This window comes from Balaenoptera physalus, assembly GCF_965194825.1.
Source record: "Balaenoptera physalus genome assembly, chromosome: 6".
NCBI classification, from domain to species: Eukaryota; Metazoa; Chordata; class Mammalia; order Artiodactyla; family Balaenopteridae; genus Balaenoptera; species Balaenoptera physalus.
In genome coordinates, this window is record NC_138885.1 from 54762671 (window position 1) to 54785527 (window position 22857).

At 43.3% G+C, this 22857-nt stretch overlaps 1 protein-coding gene across 2 annotated transcripts in view; it reads right to left on the reverse strand.

Annotated features, from left to right (window-relative positions):
* Positions 1-21552, reverse strand: part of ITGB6 (integrin subunit beta 6) — a 125909-nt gene extending 104357 nt beyond the window's left edge. The window contains exon 1 of one of the 2 annotated variants that reach the window (XM_082464978.1): positions 21251-21552. The gene's annotated coding sequence lies outside the window, so the exon portion shown is untranslated. Of the gene's footprint in view, positions 1-21163 lie in introns of both variants that reach the window. The other variant, XM_082464979.1, reaches the window with a different exon arrangement.
* Between the last annotated feature and the right edge of the window lie 1305 nt (positions 21553-22857).

Here is a 22857-nt window from a genome sequence, read left to right on the forward strand (position 1 = left end):
TTGTTTAGCATATGTTTTGTATTTTTAACAAATCAGGGAATAGAATAATGATTTTCTGATCACCACATGGCCCACAATAAATGTGTTTTGCTGCCTTAAAAAATGTATAAGTAACAAGTCCTTTGTATTAAATTATTTAACTGGTTCCAGACCCTGTGACAGTTACTCATGCAAGGAAAAATCCTTCCTTCACTCCATAAGTCTTTATGAAACTTCCATTATGCAAAACACTACTGCTGGCCTTGGGGACATTAAATAGGCAGAGGTCCCTGCTCTCAGAGAGCTTATATCCTAAATAAGAGGAGAGAGACAATAAATGATATTGAAAAATTAACTATAGAGTTCATTAAACACTAAAAAGTGCTAAACAATAAAGAAAACAAAGCAAGGAAAGGAGCTAGGAACCATCAAGGAGGTAGAGTGGACATGAAGCCCTCATTGAGATGTGACATTTGAGTGAAACCTGAAGGCAGTGAAGGCTCAGCCAATCGGATTTCTGAAGTGGAACCTCCAAGGCAGAAAGGACAATAGATGCAAAGGGCCTGAGGCAGGAGCATGTCTGATGTAGTCAAGGAGGATGGAGGAGGCCAACAAAGATGGCAAAAATGATGGGGAAATGGAAGATAATAAAACTCAAGAGGCAATTTTTTTTTAATATTTGAATTTTATTTTATTTTTTTATACAGCAGGTTCTTATTAGTTAACAATTTTATACATATTGGTGTCTATTTGTCAATCCCAATCTCCCAGTTCATCCCACCACCACCCCCAGTGATCATACGTTTGTTCTCTACATATGTGTCTCTATTTCTGCCTTGCAAACAGGTTCATCTGTACCATTTTTCTAGATTCCACATATATGCATTAATATACGATATTTGTTTTTCTCTTTCTGACTTACTTCACTCTGTATGACAGTCTCTAGGTCCATCCACGTCTCTACAAATGACCCAATTTCGTTCCTTTTTATGGCTGAGTAATATTCCATTGTATATATGTACCACATCTTCTTTATCCATTCGTCTGTCAATGGGCATTTAGGTTGCTTCCATGACCTGGCTATTGTAAACAGTGCTGCAATGAACATTGGGGTGCATGTGTCTTTTGAATTATGGTTTTCTCTGGGTATATGCCCAGTAGTGGGATTGCTGGATCATATGGTAATTCTAGTTTTAGTTTTTAAAGGAACTTCCATACTGTTCTGCATAGTGGCTGTATCAATTTACATTCCCACCAACAGTGCAAGAGGGTTCCCTTTTCTCCACACCCTCTCCAGCATTTGTTGTTTGTAGATTTTCTGATGATGCCCATTCTAACTGGTGTGAGGTGATACCTCATTGTAGTTTTGATTTTCATTCCCCTAATGATTAGTGATGTTGAGCAGATTTTTATGTGCCCCTTGGTCATCTGTATGTCTTCTTTGGAGAAATGTCTATTTAGGTCTTCTGCACATTTTTAAATAATTAATTAATTAATTAATTAATTAATTTTATTTTTGGCTGTGTTGGTCTTCATTGCTGTGCGTGGGCTTTCTCTAGTTGCGGTGAGCAGGGGCTACTCTTCATTGCAGTGCGCGGGCTTCTCATTGTCGTGGCTTCTGTTGTTGCTGAGCACAGGCTCTAGACACTCAGGCTTCAGTAGTTGTGGCACATGGGCTCAGTAGTTGTGACTTGCGGGCTCTAGAGCTCAGGCTCAGTAGTTGTGGCACACAGGTTTAGTTGCTCCACAGCATGTGGGATCCTCCCTGACCAGGGATCAAACCCATGTCCCCTGCATTGGCAGACGGATTCTTAACCACTGTGCCAACAGGGAAGCCCTTCTGCCCATTTTTTGATTGGGTTGTTTGTTTTTTAAATATTGAGCTGCATGAGCTGTTTATATATTTTGGAGATTAATCCTTTGTCTGTTGATTCGTTTACAAATATTTTCTCCCATTCTGAGGGTTGTCTTTTCATCTTGTTTATAGTTTCCTCTGCTGTGCAAAAGCTTTTAAGTTTCATTAGGTCCCATTTGTTAATTTTTGTTTTTATTTCCATTACTCTAGGAGGCGGGTCAAAAAAGATCTTGCTGTGATTTATGTCAAAGAGTGTTCTTCCTATGTTTTCCTCTAAGAGTTTTATAGTGTCCGGTCTTACATTTAGGTCTTTAATTCATTTCGAGTTTATTTTTGTGTATGGTGTTAGGGAGTGTTCTAATTTCATTCTTTTACATGTAGCTGTCCAGTTTTCCCAGCACCACTTATTGAAGAGGCTGTCTTTTCTCCATTGTATATCCTTGCCTCCTTTGTCATAGATTAGTTGACCATAGGTGCATGGGCTTACCTCTGGGCTTTCTATCTTGTTCTATTGATCTATATTTCTGTTTTTGTGCCATTACCATATTGTCTTGATTACTGTGGCTTTGTAATATAGTCTGAAGTCAGGGCGCCTGATTCCTCCAGCTCTGTTTTTTTCCCTCAAGACTGGTTTGGCTATTCGGGGTCTTTTTTGTCTCCATACAAATTTTTAAGATTTTTGGTTCTAGTTCTGTAAAAAATGCCAGTGGTAGTTTGATAGGGATTGCATTGAATCTGTAGATTGCTTTGGGTAGTAGAGTCGTTTTCACAATATTGATTCTTCCAATCCAAGAACATGGTATATCTCTCCATCTGTGTGTGTCATCTTTGATTTCTCCAAGAGGCAATATTTAATATTTGCCTTACTTGGGGAGAGGGAAGAAGAGACCATTCCAACCATCTGATAGTATCCTCCCAACAAGTAGAAATTACTCTGTAGTTTCCCTCATCTCTGTGCAGACCACTCATCCAGAAAAAAACCATCCCTGCCAAATCCTAAAGATGGTCATCTCTTTGGCATGGATATGCTTATTTCTTACCTGTGCACAGCATGCTCAGCACATTAGCTGAGAGGGGTAAGCAGAATAGACCAGATTCGCTTCATCAACCCTGCTCCATTTCTGCTCCCTTTACCCCAGCCTAAGATCCCAGCCTCTCTCCTCTGGGTTATTGCAGAAGCCTCAAGCTCTTGTCCTGCCTCCAGTGTCTGTAGCTCATAGGCATTCCACACACCTGGCCCAGCCACCCCACTGATACCAAGTTCTGAGGGTCCCAAGGGGTCCCTGGGGAAGGCAAGAGAAGGAGGCAGTTGTTGGGGCTCTGGACTCCTATCCCCACTTCAGCTGGAGTGCCCCTTGATTTCAGACTGAAGTATGACGTCTCTGTGTGAGATTTCTTCTTGCCCTTCAAACTGGAAAACCACTGACCTAAAACAACAGCTCACATCATATCACTCTGTCACCCTTTTGCTCCAAGACCTTCAATACCCCGATTGCCAATAAAATAAAGCCCAAGATCCCATTACACCTTGAATAAAATGCAGGGTTCTTGCAGTGACCCATCTGGCCTCAGTGATGTCCTTCCCTCCTGTCCCCTCACACAGCCCACTCCAGCCACACATGGGACTTGCTCCAGGACCCTCCATGTACCCACTGCCTCAGACCTCTGTGCTGACTGTCCCCTCTGCTGGGAACATAATTCCTCTGCTTATTTGGTTGGCTGACCCCCTCATTTCATTCAGGAATTCAGTCAGGTTTCTGTTCGAGTGTCATCTCCTTTTAGCCACCCCTGGCCACCCCATCTAAAATAGCACCTCATTCACTCTCTATTTTCCAGTCTTGCTTTATTTTGCTTTATAGCACCTATTGCTACCTGATGTTGTGTTATATGTTTATTTGTTTACTGTTTTGCTCCACACCAGGATTATAAGTTCTAGGAGAACAGGAGCTTTGTTGTGTCACTGTTCTATCCCTAAGCACTTAGGATGGTGCCTGGCCCATAGTAGGTGCTCAATAAATATTTGCTGAACGAATGAATGAATGAGGCATGTAAGCGTGGCCTTCATGGCACTCCACAATCTTGTCTGGACAATATTCTTCAGCCTGAACTTGTGGCTGTCCCCGCCCTGTCCCCACACACCCTAACCAAGTTCACAGTGCATCTGTCACCAAATCCCGCCAGTATTGTTTCATTTTTGCTCAAGGGACCTCTTATACCTGAAACACCCCTCTTATCATTTCCGCCTGACATAATAAGCATTTTTCTAGACTCAGTTCAAAGAACAGCCTTTTGGAGGCCTTTCTCCAAACCCCCGCCTAGAGCATGTTCCCCTCCCAAGCCCCCAGAGCTCTTTATCCTTTGCTCTTTCCATAAAGCCTGTCTCCCTCCCTGCTGGCTCCATTCATGAGTGTGCTGTCCTCCTGGGCATGCAGGACATTCCGCTTCAAGGACAGTGTGTGGGGTACAGTATGTGCTCAATAAAAAGTTGTTGTCGGAGTTAGGAGAAAGAATGAAGTGACAGCTCACACAACCTTCTTGTCCCCCTTACTTTTAGTTTTTACTTGTCCTCAGCTACAGCCTGCTTTATCTTTGGGTGTTGCTAACTCCCAGCAATGTAACTTTCATCCTTCCCAGGCTAGTTCTGCCAAGTTCTTCCCAGCCTGGCTTTTCCTGACGCTTTGACTCTCTGCTGTTTCCGACAGCACCTTTCGTATGTCCCTACCTGCTATACTTACAGCCAGAGCAGCTTATTGACTTATTTTTTACCTGATTCTAGGCCAGCACTTCTCAAAGTGTGTTCTGGTGACACCAGACTTGGGAGGGACTGTGGGAGAAAAGGCTTCTGCTCGGGGTGTGTCCAGCATGTTAAGTGTTCTGTGAATCCTGCAGTAAAAATACCTGTTTAACATCATTAAGCCAAAGGATCACATATTTCTTTGTCGAACTACTTTTTTCCCCACAAAGCACCTATTAATACCCTGAAAAATTATAATCTTGCAGCACATAATTTTACAATGTTATCTTGGATGTGTGCAAGAATATTTGCGAAATAAGGAATGCACTCCGATGACATGGCAACTCATGCACACACAGAAATGGAATAATCCTCAGTAGCGTAATAACACAGTAAAATAGCCACCAACGTATGTATATGCTTCCTTCCGTACCTGGCACTGCTCTAGGATTCACTTAATCCTCACAAAAATTCTTATGAGGAAAGCACTATTACCATCGGTCCCATTTCACAGATGGGGAAACAAAAGGCAGAGAGGTTAAGAGATCTACGCAATCCACACCACTGTTAAGTGGCAGACGAGGGCTTTGAGCTCAGGGTTCTGTCCCCAGGAACCCTGCTTTTAGCCCCCCCTCTAGTGACGCATGCCACATGGGCCTCTCTGTTGCTTGGCTTTATACGAAACTTTGCTAAGAGCGAAATCAGTGCTCATTTTGTACCCACTGTGCACCAAGCACTTCAAGTACCTCATCTCATTTAAAGTTCTCAAGGAACTTTATGAAGCAGGAATTATGACTGACATCTCAAATCACCCAGTTAGTGAGCCATTCACCTCGCTGTTGCCTTTCCATTCGTGATGACGCTTAAAAATCGTACCGGGACCCATTAGCGCTCTCCCAGCCACTTGTTAAGGCTTTCGTATGGCTACTCCTTTGCAGCAATTCCTTCCAGAAGCCTGGGGGAAAGGCCCCTCCTGGGAATGAGTTGAAAGCACAGAAAACAGCTTTGCGTATTTGGAGAGAAAAGGCGGCAGCATTTTGCCGAGGGCGCACATGCATCCAGGTAGCTTTTCTTTTCCTTTTACTAAGAAGCCTGTCAGGCCAGGAATAGAAGACAGTACGGGGGAGAACTGTGGATAATCAAAGACTCAGCCGGAAAGAGGGGTGAGTTTGGTGGTGACCTGTCTGCAGAACTCCCAGAAAGGGGTCCCCTTAGCACAGAGTGGAGTCTTTCTGGAGCTCTGATAAGCATATCCTCCTCCACCTCACATCACATAAGTGGGCGTCGGTAACAGAGTGTGGGGTGAGGACCAGGGGAGCGCCCTTTTTCTCTCTCAGAAGGATAACGGTGACAGGGTCCAGGCTGATCAAGTCAAGGCTGAGAGGCAGGTATCTCTGGGCCTGTGTCCTCAGCACTGAGGCCGCTGGAGGCCAGTGGAGTCTAAGTGGCTCGTCCACAGCCAGAGCCTTTGTCCGGAGCGTGACTCACCCACCATTTGCATCCCCAGGATGAGCCCCTGAAGGGGGAGCGGAACGGGGACACCCTGTCTGCCTGTCACCGTGCTGGGCTTCACCCTGGGCTGACACGGCTCCATCAAAATTAGCAGCATCTTTTTCAGCCGAGGAAGTGTTAAGTTTTTTGAGATTCTTAGATAAATAACTATGCCGGGAAGATAGAAGAAGCACTTGCAAGCAAGAGTAAGACGATTGTGGGAACCTAGAAAATTCTACCACAGGTTGCCAGGTGGGTAGCACTGACGTCCTCAGCCTCAGGGAAAGCCGTGGAGGATTGAGTCCCCTGTAGGGAGAGATCTGGGCTTGGGGATGCCTCTTAGTTAAATCGGGCAGGCCCCCAAATACAGCAGCTCCCTGAGGTAAAGGAAAGCACAACGGCTCGAGGCTAGAGCTCCCAAGAGGAAGCCGAGATGGTCCCAGGGCCAGGTGAATGGTTGTGCCTCGCAGAGCTCCAAAGATGATCTTTCAGTCCTCTGCAGCGTAGATTTGTATATTGATGGAGAGCATTTTAGGGCAGACAACAGTCAGGTGTCTTGAGGAAGGTGTCATTTTTTTCTCGTTCATAAACAGTGCTATGCGGGCTCAGTCAGTACTGCCTGAACCCTGAACTGCTCACAGGAGCAGCAATGCCTAATCTGAGCCTTGCCTTCGCTTCTTGCTACTAGCCCCGAGGATGAGGAGGGAAAATGTGCCATGTTCTCCCTGTGGAGAGAGACCTGGGGCTGGCAGGGCATAAACCTGGTCAGAGCAGGACCTGGCTCATCGAAAGGCTAACACACCTCTGAATACCTTTTCTCTGAACTTTCTGGCTGGTCTTGTGCTCACTCTGCTTTCTCCTACATCTTCCAACTGAGACTCATAAACATCAGGCTTGCCTATTCTTTCCAAGGTTCATTTAAAAGGCGCCACTTTTGGAGAAGCTGCAAAGAGCTGAGGGTCTTTCTGTTCCTCCCGCCAGCCGTTCCTCTGGGCCAAAGGTGTAATGACAGAGCCCAGAGCCAGCCCTTCCCGGAAGCTTCTGGGCTGATGAGAATTCCCCGGGGCTCCTGGAAAGGAGGTGAGGTCATCGCATCGGGGCAGGAAGGGAAATTCTTGGGAACTGGTGCTGGTAGGGAGGAAAGTTTTTTCAGCCTCAAGGTTGCCTGTAGCAAGAAAAAACCACCTCTCCCTCCCCCTGGCTTGGTGGCTTTTCTTTTTCCCTTTTTGGCACCACAAAACCAAGTGCCCTGGATGCCTGGGCAAGTGTGTTTTGTTCCCTCTTGGCTCTGTGCCAGTCCAGGCTGGCCGTGCCCCAGGCCGAGGCAGGTGACTCACTGCCTGAGTCCAGTCCCTGCAGATTCTAGGCTGGGTTTGTTTCTTTAGGAAACCACCAGCACAGCCCTGGACTTGCCTTAAATCAAACCATTTTTTGAGCTCAGGGACGGTCTCTTCCTACCATTATTCTTAGCGCTGAGCACAATACCTGGAGCATGGCAAAAGCACTCAAAAAATATTTGTCGAGTGACCCAAATAAATATATAGATAGATAGATAGATAGATGATAGATAGATAGATAGATAAATAGATAAATAGTGTGTTTTACATGAACTTATGTATATCATATGTATCAGTCAGGGTTCTCCGGAGAAACAGAACCAATAGGAGATTTTATTTATTTATATAAAGATATTTATTTTCAGGAATTGGCTCACACAGTTGTGGAACCTGGCTAGTTCAGATCCATAGGGCAGGCTGGTGGCCTGGGAACGCAAGCAGGACTGGATGCTGCCGTCTTAAGTCAGAACCTCTTTTCCAGGAAACTCAGTGTTTACTCTTAAGGCTGGTTGGCTAGGTCTACCCACATTACTGAGAGCAGTTTCCTTTATTTAAAGTCAACCGGTTGTAGATGGTAATTCCATCTACAAAATATCTTCATAGAAACATCTAGATTAGTGTCTGATTAAATCACTGGGTACTGTAGTCTAGCAAGTTGACACACAAAACTAACCATTACATCCTGTGTCAAATTACGTTCATTGAAACAAACAACCACCACCACTACCACCAAAAAAACCTGCCGCCGAACAAACAAATACTATATAATAAAAGCCCAGTAAAACGGAGTTGGCCTGAAACCTGTACCTCATGTCCAGCTAAGAGCTGGCAGCAGCAAGATGCTTAAAACACATTCATTGCCCTCAGGAGGTAACTCTCTAGCTGGGGAGAGAGTCGGGTAGACAGATGGTTTACAAAGGAGTGTAATAAATGCTGTAATCAAGATGTGGACAAAACTTGCTACTGCCATTTAAAGTTGGATAACCTCTAAGGGTTGAGGATACCCTTGGTAACCCGAGAGAGGGTCTGATGTCAGCCAGGCTAATATTATAACCTTAGTTGCTCTGCAGAGAGAGTTTCAAATACCTTAAATAAATGGACTGTGAAATGGCCAAAGGGTCTTAATGCCAGTAAATATCAAACCACTCAAAGCAAACTGGGTATTTGGGGAAAGGCCTGCCAGGAAGCCACTCTCATCCCGCCACCCGTGGCTCTTCCTGAATGCCAATCAGATACCCAAGGCCCTCCACAGCGTGAGATCTGAAGTCATCTGGATAAACCCCCCAAGAAACTGATGCCTGAAAGGGCAGGTTAGAGACGAGGCTCTGCCTGCTGCCTTACCGAGGGTACCGGAGGCCCCGGGCTAACTTCACTACATTTCTATTTCTGGAAGACCAGCACTGCGTCCTGTTTCCCCTCCCCCAGTGGATGTGAGCAGACCGCTGGCATCTGTTCCCATCAACAGGGCTGACAGCTTTTATAATGCGCATGCTCTTCTACTTTCTTTCCAACAGTATCTGTGGTCAAATTAAAGATTGGGCTCAACAGATTGAGTTGGGATGCCTTGCTAACACCACAGTGGGGTTGTCAGATTTACCACGTGTCTCCTGCGTGGAAACATTAAGATCGTACAAATAAGAACCAAAGTCTCTGCATTCTTAGGACAGCCCATGTAGTCAAATCCAATGGCAAGACTCCCAAACCGGGATTCCCTTATGTTAAATTTGAGTCTTGTGGAAGCAGAGAAACTGAGGACAGTAAGGAGTCTTGGGGGTACAGGAGAAGCAGCAGAGGTGCTAAGATGTCGTATCCAGTCGTCGGGATCTGGCTCATCAGAAGAGGATTCAAAGGCTGCAACCTGAAGCCTAGGAAAAGTCTGGAAGAAGATGTCTCAAACCTCATGGGATTCTCTCAGGAGGGTGGGGTGGGAAGGGGGCAGAGAGGAGCCCTCCGTTCCTACGTGTACACTTCTACAGTGCTTGAATTTGATATGAAGGAGGTATACTTTTAATTACTTTTGTAATTAAAAAATTAAGAACAATTCAAGTTGTTTTTTTAAGACAATTGATTACTCAACCCTGTAACAACAATGGTAACAGCAGCAACAACCCAAGTGCACCAGCTGACCTTGACCTGAACTTCCCTAGACACCCCCCTTCCAAACATATACTTTGTAAGAGCAGATTATAGGTAACTTTGATCTTACGTTTCCTCTTCTTTTTTTTTCTTGGGAATTTTTTTTTTTTAACATCTTTATTGGAGTATAATTGCTTTACAATGGTGTGTTAGTTTCTGCTTTATAACAAAGTGAATCAGCTATACATATACATATATCCCCATATCTCCTCCCTCTTGCATCTCCCTCCCTCCCACCCTCCCTATCCCACCCCTCTAGGTGGTCACAAAGCACCGAGCTGATCTCCCTGTGCTATGAGGCTGCTTCCCACTAGCTATCTATTTTACATTTGGTAGTGTATATATGTCCATGCCACTCTCTCACTTCGTCCCAGCTTACCCTTCCCCCTCCCCGTGTCCTCAAGTCCATTCTCTATGTCTGCGTCTTTATTCCTGTCCTGCCCCTAGGTTCTTCATGACCATTTTTTTTTAGATTCCATATATATGTGTTAGCATACGGTATTTGCTTTTCTCTTTCTGACTTACTTCACTCTGTATGACATTTCAGTCTGTATGACAGACTCTAAGTCCATCCACCTCACTACAAAAAACTCAATTTCGTTTCTTTTTATGGCTGACTAATATACCATTGTATATATGTGCCACATCTTCTTTATCCATTCATCTGTCAATGGACACTTAGGTTACTTCCATGTCCTGGCTATTGTAAATAGAGCTGCAATGAACATTGTGGTACAGGACTCTTTTGGAATTAACGGTTTTCTCAGGGTATATGCCCAGTAGTGGGATTGCTGGGTCAAATGGTAGTTCTAGTTTTAGTTTTTTAAGGAACCTCCATACTGTTCTCCATAGTGGCTGTATCGATTTACATTCCCACCAACAGTGCAAGAGGGTTCCCTTTTCTCCACACCCTCTCTGGCATTTATTGTTTGTAGATTTTTTGATGATGGCCATTCTGACTGGTGTGAGGTGATACCTTATTGTAGTTTTGATTTGTATTTCTCTAATGATTACTGATGTTGAGCATTCTTTCATGTGTTTGTTGGCTATTTGTATATCTTCTTTGGAGAAATGTCTGTTTAGGTCTTCTGCCCATTTTTGGATTGGGTTCTTTGTTTTTTTGATATTGAGTTTCATGGGCTGCTTGTAAATTTTGGAGATTAATCCTTTGTCAGTTGCTTCATTTGCAAATATTTTCTCACATTCTGAGGGTTGTCTTTTCGTCTTGTTTATGGTTTCCTTTGCTGATCTCATGTTTCTTGATGTGGACTTAAAAGCACTACCTATCCAGGGCAATCCATTCAGAACAGTGTCAGCCTCCTGGGGCCCCTGTGCCAGGAAGTCCCATGACCCCCACTAAACCTGGGGGGTGGGGGATGGCAGTGGCTATCCCAGGGTTTATTTGCCAGCCCAGATAGAGCTTAGGACTGACACGCAGTTTAATTATCATGCAGAGCTGCAGCTGGAAGTGGCTGGAGTGAGTTGGCATCTGCTTTTGCAGAGCACAATTTCTGCAAATAATTAACCACCAGAACTCTTGATTCTCTCTAATTAATGAAGAGGAAGCCTGGAATCTTCAAAGTCCACGAATGTCATGCTGCCATTGTGTCAGGATTGATCTCCTTTGTTCTAAACCGAAGAGCATGCCTCTCCTGCCTCTCCTAATTCTTTATAAATTGAATTTTTCTATTACTAGTTGTGACAGCTAAGTAACATGACTTCAGAAATTCACCCGCAGTTCATGCCAGTATTAGAAGCCTGAATAATAATAATTTTTTAAAAAAGAACTATAATGGAACAAGCTTTCTGTCTCTGACCCAGAATTAATCATCGTGAAGAGACACCTCCTGAAAGGAGGGTCGTTAATTAGCTCTAATGGATCTTGCTAGGTGGAGCTGGAATTATTGAGAAGTCGGCAAACAGAGGGGAAGAGAAGATTCTTCCCTTTCTCTGTCCATCTCCATGTGATGCTGGGATGTAATACGCTGGGACTGTGCTTCCAGGGGGCGGGGAGTCATGGTGGAGGCCACAGAAAAGCTCAGTTCATGGGGGATGCTGATGTGTCAGCATGGAAATCCACCAACTTGGAACATCTTTGAGAACAAGAAGTAAAAGTGGGCAAAGGCCCTATCCCTGGCCTTAACTGAGCATTTAATGAAGACACCACACAGGAGCCAGAGTGGGATCCTATTAAAACCCAAAGCAGGCAGTGTTACACCTCTTCTCCAAAGGGCCCAGTGGCTCCATCTCTCTAAAGGAAAGCAAAGTTTATATATGAGCCTACAGGGTTCCACTTATCTGGCCACTGTTTCCTCTGTGACTTCATTTCCTCTGTTCTATTTCTCACCCACTTCATTCCAAACAAACCAGCTTCTTTGATGTTCTACCAACATTTCAGCTCCTACCTCAGGACCTTTGCCCTGGCTACACTTATCTGTCTATAGCACTGCTTTCCAGATATCCACTTGGCTGCCTTCTTCTTTTCCTTTAGGTCATTGTTAAAATTTCACCCTCTTATTAAGGCCAACATTGACCACACCATGTAAAATAGGACTCCCTACCCCCAACACTCCTTATTCCTCTTATCCTACTATATTTTTCTCTTGCCTTCTAACATGCTATATAATTTCCTTATTTGTTGTGTTGTTATATGTTTGGCCCCTCTCCAGCATGTATTATTTGTAGACTTTTTGATGATGGCCATTCTGACTGGTGTGAGGTGATACCTCATTGTAGTTTTGATTTGCATTTCTCTAATAATTAGCAATGTCGAGCATCTTTGTATGTGCCTATTGGCCATATGTATGTCTACAAATAATACATTCTGGACCGGGTGTAGAGAAAAGGGAACCCTCCTACACTGTTGGTGCAAATGTAAATTGGTGCAGCCACTAAGGGAAACAATATGGAGGTTCCTTAAAAAACGAAAAATAGAGCTACCATTTGATCCAGCAATCCCACTCCTGGGCATATATCTGGAAAAGACAAAAACTCTAATTGGAAAAGATACATGCGCCCCAATGTTCATAGCAGCACTATTTACAATTGCCAAGACATGGAAGCAACCTGATGTCCATTGACAGATGAATGGATAAAGAAGATGTGGTACTTACACACAATGGAATACTACTCAACCATAAAAAAGAATGAAAGAATGCCATTTGCAGCAACATGGATGGACCTAGAGATTATCATACTCAGTGAAATAAGTCAGACACAGAAAGACAAATATTATATGATATCACTTACATGTGGAATCTAAAAAGTAATACAAATGAATCTATATATAAAACAGAAATAGCCTCACAGACATAGAAAACAAACCTATGGTTACCAAAGGGGAAAGGGGGATAGGGATAAATTAGGGGTATGGGATAAACAGATACACACAATCATATATAAAATAGATAAGCAACAAGAATTTACTGTAGAGCATATGGAACTGTATTCAATATCTTGTAATAACCTATAATGGAAAAGAATCTGAAAAAGAATAGATATATATTACTCACTTTGCTGTACACCTGAAACTAACACAATATTGTAAATCAGCTATACTTCCAGAAAAAAATGTGCCTCCTCTACCTCTCACTAGAATATAAGCTCCGCAAGAACAGGGATTCTTGTCTGTTTTGTTCTCTGATATATTCCCAGCACCTAGAACAGTGCCAGTTCAATAAATATTTGCAGAGTGAGTGAATCAGGCATCCCACTTTGGAGCGTTTGCTGGTATGTATGAAGACTGCACGTGCCCATTCAAAGTGATTGCTCAAACATAAAGACCAGGGTATGAGCTGTTCCTTTTTCTTTCTTAAGTGTCTGGATGAAGTGCTGTTATTTATTTCCTCTGGCTGCCAAATGTTAATAATTAAAACAAAGAGTGTGATCAGAGTTAAATATTACTTGAGGTCTTTCTTTCTTTCCCAATGGCTTCTGTAAGAAGAAGCGAGGGTGGGACTAGCCAAGAGTGATGCTTTTATGGAAGGGGGGTTGTTTTTTGTCTCCAGGGATCTCAGTTTTTCCACTTTAACTCCACAGAGAGTGAGAAATATTGTGCAATAGCAATGGTGGTGGAGGAGAGATGTCTCTTGTGTAATTCAGTAGTGACCCTACTGAGGGGAAGCATTCATAGCATACAGGGCCGGGGCCAGAGCAGGAGCTTTAGGCAGGGAGTTGCAATGGAGTCCACATCTACGGATTGTATCTATTTGTGTGGATTGTTTCCAAATCCCCCAGTCCCCTCCTCACTCATGCTTCCCAACCATGGGGCCATAATAAATTCCTGTATTAGATTCTTTCCATCAAGGAATGCCTACTAAGTCATGCGTTGGTCTGTGACTTGCCAGGGGTTAGGTAAATCTGGCAGTAGTTGCAGTCTACACATGAGGGCCCTCAGAAGTGGGTTGATCCATCCTTCTATGCTCTACTTAATCTGTGCCTCTTACCAATCCCTCCTTAGCTTAAAGGGACTGACCTCAGAGGGAGACATGTTTACATTCAGTTAACAAACCAGCTGCTGCTAGGTGAGTGCTGGGTCATGAAACATAGATTCCAGCCTTTATTCTGCAGCTGCCGGTTGAGCGACTTGAGCCATTTATCTCCCCGCACCATGGTTTCTAACTCCGCTTTCTTAACACTTAAAAAAAAAAAAGTCTTTCTCATTTATTCCTCTGAATAGCTCTGTCTCTTAATTTTAGAGATAAAGAAGGAAAGGGCCAGAGAGGTCAAGGTACTTGCCTAAGAGATAGGAGCAAAAAAATAAAAAATAGAATTACCTTATAATCCAGCAATCCCACTTCTGTGTATTTATCCAAAGGAAATGAAAACAGGACATCGAAAAGATATCTGCACCCCCCGTGTTCACTTCAGCATTATTCACAATAGCCAAGATGTGGAAACAACCCGAGTGTCTATCAATAGATAAATAGACAAAGAAGATGTGGTCTATATAAACAATGGAATATTATTCAGCTATGAGAAGGAAGGAACCCGGCCATAGGCCACACCATGGATGGACCTTGAGGCTATTATGCTAAGTGAAATAAGCCAGACAGAAAAAGACAAATACTGCAAGGTATCTCTTATACATGGAATCTTAAAAAAAAAAAAAGTCAAACTCATAAAGACAGAGGTAGAAATGTGGCTGCCAGGGGCTTGCGGGGTAGGGAAAAAGGGAAATAAGAAGAGACTGGTTAAAAAAAAGAAAAAAAGAGGTAGGGCCAAGACCTGAACTCTCCTGGCAAATTCACTTTCTGGTCATAATGCCTTTCAGATCAGAAAGACACCCACTCTATTTTCCTCTTGGAGCTACAAATAAAACTGTTCTTACACCTAAAAAGGGATTTTACCAATCCAAAATGGATTATTATTAAAGTGGCCTCCCAAATTTAGCGGATGCTCAGAGGTCAGAACTGAGAACCTGAACTAAGCCACATGGGGGTAAAAGTATGAATTGTGTTTTCAGATATTCTAAACTCAAATTCCAGGGCTGACATTTAGAGCCTCCCTTCGAAGCCAAGTTTGGCATAGTGCTCCGATTCTAAATAGCAAAATTGACCTTCCCTCTTAGACTCAGATTCTAAATTATTCTGAAGATTCTTCCCCTTAGACTGCTCCTGACAGCCAACCTGAAGCAGCCTCCAGGACACTCTTGCTGATTTACAACTGCAATCTTGCTAAAAGGAATGGGAAAAAGCCAAGATGAGTTTCTGTGGGACAGAATTACTGGCATGAAATACTAACATCGCTGCAACGTGGCATATGACTGACTAGCTGCCCTCCCTTTCTTATTTCACTGAAATAGGTCATTTGTTACAAAACGGAGGGAGCCTTGCTCCTCAGCCCTTGGCCCCCAAAAGAGGAAAGGAGAAGGCTGCTTATGGCGCTCCTTGGTGTGTGCCTGCAGGTGGCTCCCCAAAGCCAACACTGGGCCAGCGAGGCTATTCTTATTAAGTGCCCATGTCAATGGTTTGTCTCTGATGAGGGTCTGTGACTGCTGTGTGCAGAGCCCTGCTGTTTCCTGTCTTTATTGAAGGAGTAAAGACTGGGCAGGATGCAGGCAGTAAGCTCCAGCTGTCCCTGCTTAAAATACACTGATGAGATAGGAACTGGCCATTTGTGTTTGACCAAATTTTCTCTAAATGAGGAAGGGGGTACCTTGCCCTCAAATTTATTCTCTCCCAGAAACTTGACCCACCCTATCAGTTAGTCAATCAAACATTTGCTGGCAGCGCTCACCACCTCCCATCTTTTACAAAGGGCGGGGTGCAGCCAGAAGTAAAACCCTACAAGTTATTAAAGGCTTGGCTTGGAAGAGTGGAAAATTCAAATGAGAACAGGGCCAGGTGGGCAACATGAATGAATGAGTGAATGAATGAAGCTGTTTCATAATAGCACCTTAAGATACTTTTTTTATACACATTGGTTTTCCTTGTATATTTAATACACAAGAATAGTCTTTCCCTCACAAAGTCAGAGCCCTGTTGGTCTACCTTCGGTTTTCACATTTTTAAAAGAGACAGGGCTATCTTCCTCAACCCTTCTATAAGATGACAATAGGGCAAATGCCGATTGAAATGGCAACCGACAGCAGATTCAGTGTTGAGACGATTGGAGATACTACAAGGCAGCGTGAGGACTGAGTCCGGTTAGAGATTATGGGTAATCACAAGGGAGCAGCTGCTTACCAAGGGCCCTGTTGCCTTATCGCTAAGTGAAAATGGGAGCCCCGAGTATATTTTCAAACTCTTCTGGGTTTCCCTGGTGGCGCAGTGGTTAAGAATCCGCCTGCCAACTCAGGGGACACAGGTTCAAGCCCTGGTCCGGGAAGATCCCACATGCCGCGGAGCAACTGAGCCCGTGGGCCACAACTACTGAGCCTGTGCTCTAGAGCCCGCGAGCCACAGCTACTGAGCCCGTGTGCTGCAACTACTGAGCCTGCGCTCTAGAACCCGCGAGTCACAACTACTGAGCCCATGTGCTGCAACTACTGAAGCCCGCCCACCTGGAGCCCATGCTCCGCAACAAGAGAAGCCACTGCAACGAAAAGCCCGCGCACTGCAACAAAGAGTAGCCCCAGCTCGCCGCAACTAGAGAAAGCCCTCGCGTAGCAATGAAGACCCAGTGCAGCCAAAAATAAAATTAATTAATTAATTAATTAAAAAAAAATCTTCTAAAGCGCTGTTCTTCCCCCTACATGACATGGAGTATGTTGCCATTTCTCTCCTTGGATTTCTTCAGGCTCGTCTTGCCCTTCCATTTCCCCCAAGTGGATGGGAGGCTCCCCATTGAAGGCTGAGGGGTTTCCCTCTTTGTCTGCTCACAGGGATAGTCTGAGTTCTTTGCACTAGAGAAACTGTGAGATAATAAATGTTTGCTGGTTTAAGCCCCTCGGTTATGGTATGATTTGCTGTGTGGCAAGAGATAACTAATACATCTTGATTCTGTGGTTGGATATCATTCTTCCCGTCCAACTTCATGTTGTTCACACAAGGAGTAAGCGTGTACTTTCTACGTTTATCAAAACCTCCAACTGATACAAATTATAGGTATGACGGAGCCCTTGGAGGTACTTCTAGAAGCCTCCTTAGGATCAGCATTGGTTCTGCACACAGCATCCTTAGATATGGTCCTTTAATCAGTTCATAATATCCACTTCGCTGTAAGAGAGAGGCTACACAGGACATTGGTAGGAAGACTTGAATGGAGCCTTGATGAATTACAAGGATTCACACAGGCCCAGAGGGATGGCAGGTAGGAGCATATTCAGTGCAAACAGAAGAGTCCTGTATAAAGGCAGGATTCAAGGGACAATGGAGAGATGGCTGGACTGCAAGATTTGCGGGGGAAGGATTGTGTTTGTCTTGTTCACTGTCTCCGTCCCTGGTCTGGCAAATAAAGGCTCAGTAATTTTTTTTTTTTAATGATATAATGAAAAAATGGGGAGTGTGTATAGATGAAGAGTTAGAGAGGTTTGGATATGAAGGCTAGCCAGGTTTGTGAAGAACTATATGGTTGACATATTTTTCTGGGAGTCAATCTTTCTCAGCTGGTGAGGGATCAACATCTGCCTGAGCTTTGGGCAGAACTTAAGCAGAGTCAATACTTGGTGTGATAAGGAGATGCCAAGAAGACTGTGGGTCATGAACTGTGGTTGCCAAATGTCACCACGATAGGCATGATTAATTAAACCTCGGAAACCTCTCAAAGAAGTATTTATCTTGGGGAGAACTGCATGGGGGGAAACGACTAACCCAGAACGGCAAAGGTAGAAACTGTGCTGGTAATTGATCTTGAAGTCAAGGTTACCAGGTTAAACCTGAGATCCAAGCTGCGAACTTGCATAGATGAGCAGTGAAGAAGAGACAGCCTAGAGGCATTCCATGGATAAGACACATGCATGATGTCTGTCTCAATTTTAACAGCCTCTTGGGTTCCTAAGTCTTCCAGGATTGGACAGTCCCCATCAGGCGACAAGCCCCAGCCCCACACATCCTTGCTCCTGCCTCTTTTTCTCTGACCTAATTCCCTGGCCCCCAAGACTTTTCTAGGTCATCTCTTGGTAGAAGCATCCATTTTACTGTAATTCAGATATGGGTCCTTAGACTACGACCCAACTTCAAACCTGGTAAGTCAAGTTCTGTTTAGTGAAGGGCATAGGTTAGGATGGGCCTTGGATTCAGATATACTTTTGTGAAGGCAACTGGCTGATTTGTTCATGAGATTTATATTTTTATTAATTAATACAACAAAATGTATTTACTGATTCAATTGAGGTATGGCTCTAAATGATGGGAACACAAAAATGAATAATATAAGGTGCCTACATTAAAAGTCTCATAGTCTAACTGGAGAGTCCAAAATGTTTATGTGAGCTGTGTGTGTGTGTGTGTGTGTGTGTGTGTGTGTGTGTGTGTGTGTAGCTTTGGAAAAGAGTCAGGGAAAACTCCATCAAAAAGGTAATTCTCAAACTGAATCTTGATGGGAGAAAACTAGAAAATCACTAGGCAGATCTGGAGACACAGAAGAGCATGGTGGGTTTAGGGAAGAGTAGATACTTAGTTTGGTCAAAGCATAAAGTATATTTATGTGATGAAGGGAGAGATGGAAAGATGGCATGAAGGAAATGATAAGGAATGAGCTGGAAAAAGTAAGCAGGAGTTTCTGGATCTTGAAGGATCTTGAATACTGGTCTAGGGAGTTTGAAATTTATCTCATAGGTGATGAGGAAGCATGGAAGGATTTTAAACAGAAGAGTGATGCATTCTGATTTGTGATTTTGAAAGATAACTAAGGGTAGAATATTGGTGAATTGGAGGCGGGGAGATTAGCTAGGAGGCTATTACAGAAGTCTAGGCAAACGTGGGTGAAATGTAATGACAGTAAACATGGAAGGGGAGAGGATCAACAACAGATCCTTAGGAATCTGAATGGACCAGGCCTGGCAGTGTTGGGAGGTGGCGGATGGCTGTAGAGATGAAGGAGGCTAAATAAGGCTGAGGTCTCCTGCTCAGGCACTTGGTTGAAGTAATTTGATATAGTAGAGCTATCTGTGTGGGTGAGCTTTGTGCTGTTTAAGCAAAAGATCAGTGTTAATATTAAAATTCGAGGTATCTATCAACCTGCTATGGGGGTCTCAAAAAGGTAGGATGTTGTGAAGGAGAGAAGAGATCAGATTATGGTTCAGAATAGTTAAGTATAAAACTAGATGGCGGTGGCATGAAGGACAGTCCAGGGCCTTCTTGTGGGAAGGCCAGCTGAAAATAGCTCTCTGGGCTGGGCCGGCTGAACTGGCAGGCAAGGTGTGGGTGACATTCCTGTGAGCAATGTGGATCCCCAGATGACCTTGGCCTATAGTTAGGTCTCACAATCAGCTGCGGCTGGTTTCCAAAGCAGCAACAACAGCAGCTGACAGGTTTTCTTCTCTGTCAAGTATATTTTCTTCTCTGTCAAGAAAAAGTGCTCATAAGCAATACATTTCCCAAGTAGCTACTCTTTCTGGTTTGACTAAGGGCTTCTATGGTGGAAAATATGCCCATGGTTTCTGTAAAACCATTTTAAAAAATTCATCACTTTTTTCTTGAGTCAAAATACCTTGAACCTCTTGGGTAACTTAGGAGAATTCAGTGTAAGTTCTACCCCTGGAAAATAGGCCGAAGAAATGCCTGCTTGTATGTTTTAGTTCAGTACCTAATCTCACCCCCACTCTCCCTACCGCCTCCCCACATGTTTCAATAAAAGTAAATTAGAATATAAGGATTCAAAGGCAGGGAAGGAATCCAACCTTAACAGAGTAGAAATCAATGTCCCCTTTTGGGATCTGAAGTTGGAACACAAGAATCTAACTTTGAGATGCTCAGATGAAAAATTCTGACAATCACTTAAAGTTCATGTCAAAACATCTGGTGGTAAGTTTCTTTTAGTGTATGGTAACTGGGGATAATATTGTGAGACTGCAATAATGTTTTTTGTTTGTAAATTGAGCTTTAGCTTCTGTACTTCATCTAGGAAACGCTAGAGGGAGTACGTCAGATAGAGGAAAAAGGCTACCATGAGAATGAAAGGAATGAAGAGGAGAGATGGCTGGGGAGGAAGGCATTTCTCCATTTCACCGAGGCTCAGAATTTTACTTAGGTAGACACTAATCTTTATACTATCACCAAGTGACTTGAAACCTTGTACCCCAAAACTTTAACTGTGATCTGTCGAGCCTGATTAGAAACCAAAACAGTAAATAACAGCCATTACTCTCTGACCAGAATCTATATTCTGTCCGTTTTAGGAATCTGGAAAGCCAATATGACATAGCTCTATCTGTGAGGCTTTAACTTGAGAGGACATGTTATCTGGATGAATAACCTTTCACAGATATCGGATTTTTTTTTACAGCACTGATACTTCCAAGTGCTCAAAGTGAATAGTAATGATACAAAAGTGAATAGTAATGACACCAGGCATTTTCAGACACTTGTAGGAATAAAATGTGCTCTTTGTAGACATCCTAGATTGAAGGATTTCCCCTTCATTTTCTCCATAGTTCTCATGAATTAGCTCTACATTTAAACACCATTTTACAATCCAGAAACACTGAAGTTAACTGGCCCAACGTAAAGCGCGTGTCAATGAGAACGGTTATTTTTCTTGTTTAAATTTCCAGTTCCTTAATTCCTTTTTGCCTCTTGCAAATGCTAAAAGAGCTAGTGAGGGCTAGAGTCAAATCACCTATTTTTTAAAAAATGTTAACAATTAATCACTCTAATCAGAAACAAATATCTTAAAAAGCTTCTTAAGAGACTAATCAACTGAATGTTAAAGTATTTTAATAAGTGATGAACTAATAATTCTGTGAAATATTATCCTTAAACCATAGCAGATTTGTGAAGCACAACTGTTAAAAACATGTGTGAATTCCAATGTAAGAAACATCACAATAAAGCATGCTAAGTTAATAAGGATCTGCCCTTTTACAAACTATGGGGTCAGCCTCACCTGGATGTTAAGATGAAGAGAATAAAAATAACATTATAAACTTTCTAAGGCAGCGTCTGCTCGAAACGATCAGTTACACTGACAAGGAAAACTTAGCTCCGAAATTTGGGTTTGCTTTTGTTAGTCATGCATTATCCTACTTACCTCTCAGGGCAGACCTTTAATCTCAGAAAGTGCTGAGATGCATTACTGCACCCGTTATCAAAAGTCTTTGGCAGAAATACCACTTACCCTTGCTGTGGTAATGAACAGATTTATAACATTCTGGTGTCACTATTCCTGAAAAAGCACATTCATTTGAATGTTTCTTCCACAAGCATAGTGAACTAGTTCATGAAGGCACGTGGGTGTAGAACACTATGGAGAGATACTGCTGGTGAATGACAGAACGTCTGGTTGATTTACACAAAACCCCAAGTGGTTGTATGAGAATAGGTTAGGTTTAGATTGACGAGCAAATGTGTAACAACACTTCTGGCTGACAAATGGCAGAGCTATGCCAGTGTGCTAGCTTCTCTGGAGAGCGACAGAAAGTAAGGCGGGAGGATCAAGTTCATTCCATAAAGGACATTCAAACCTCATGGACGGCAGGGTGGTGGGGTATTAAGCACATATAGATTTTAATACCCCAAAATAGTACTGGGCAAATTTAGAGTTGAGCTGGCATTCAAGCCGATGACCGAACTCCTATCAAATTTTCCTGTATTGACTCAGAGACATAGAGAACAGACTTGTGGTTGCCAAGGGGGAGGGGGATTGGGGAGGGGAGGATTGGGAGTTTGGGGTTAGCAGATGCAAACTATTACATATAGAATGGATAAACAGCAAGGTCCTACTGTATAGCACAGGGAACTACATTCAACATTCTGTAATAAACCATAATAGAAAAGGATATGAAAAAGAATATATGTATATACATATATATATATATGGCTGAATCACTTTGCTGTACACCAGAAGATAGCACCACATTGTAAATCAACTATACTTCAATAAAAAATAAATTAAAAAAATTTTTTTCCCTGTATTGTGTGTGTTTATATTGATATTCCCTCAGAAGGATCCTGGTGTTTTCAAGATGAGTTTTTCCCTGTATTGTGTGTGTTTATATTGATATTCCCTCAGAAGGATCCTGGTGTTTTCAAGATGAGTCCAATTTATTGGCAACCTTGGTTTAAAGTCACTAGCCTCTAAAAATGGCTGGTTTGGGTAAACTAGAAAATGAAAATAAAAACCGCTGAGGTGGGCTTCCCTGGTGGCACAGTGGTTGAGAATCCGCCTGCCAATGCAGGGGACACGGGTTCGAGCCCTGGTCTGGGAGGATCCCACATGCCGTGGAGCAACTGGGCCCGTGAGCCACAATTGCTGAGCCTGCGCGTCTGGAGCCTGTGCTCCGCAACAAGAGAGGCCACGATAGTGAGAGGCGCGAGCACCGTGATGAAGAGTGGCCCCCGCTTGCCACAGCTAGAGAAAGCCCTCGCACAGAAACGAAGACCCAGCACAGCCATAAATAAATAAATAAGCAAATACTTTAAAAAAAAAAAAAAACTGCTGAGGTTAGTATCAAAAATGGTGACAAGCACTAAATGGTCTAGATTGGGTTTGATTTATTCCTGCTGGGCACAGAGGAGGACAAGAGACATCCACACAGCTTTTGTGAAGAAGGATGAAGCGTTTGGATCACATTCTTCCTCCGTGGCTGAGCTGATTGTTCGGGGCTTTGGGTCTGCCTTCAAGGACAGGGGTAGGATAGTAATGACAGGTACTGTTCACTGAGTCCCCGTGGTGGTCCAGGCCCCCTGCTCAGCGCTTGAGGTGCATTATCTCACTTAATTCTT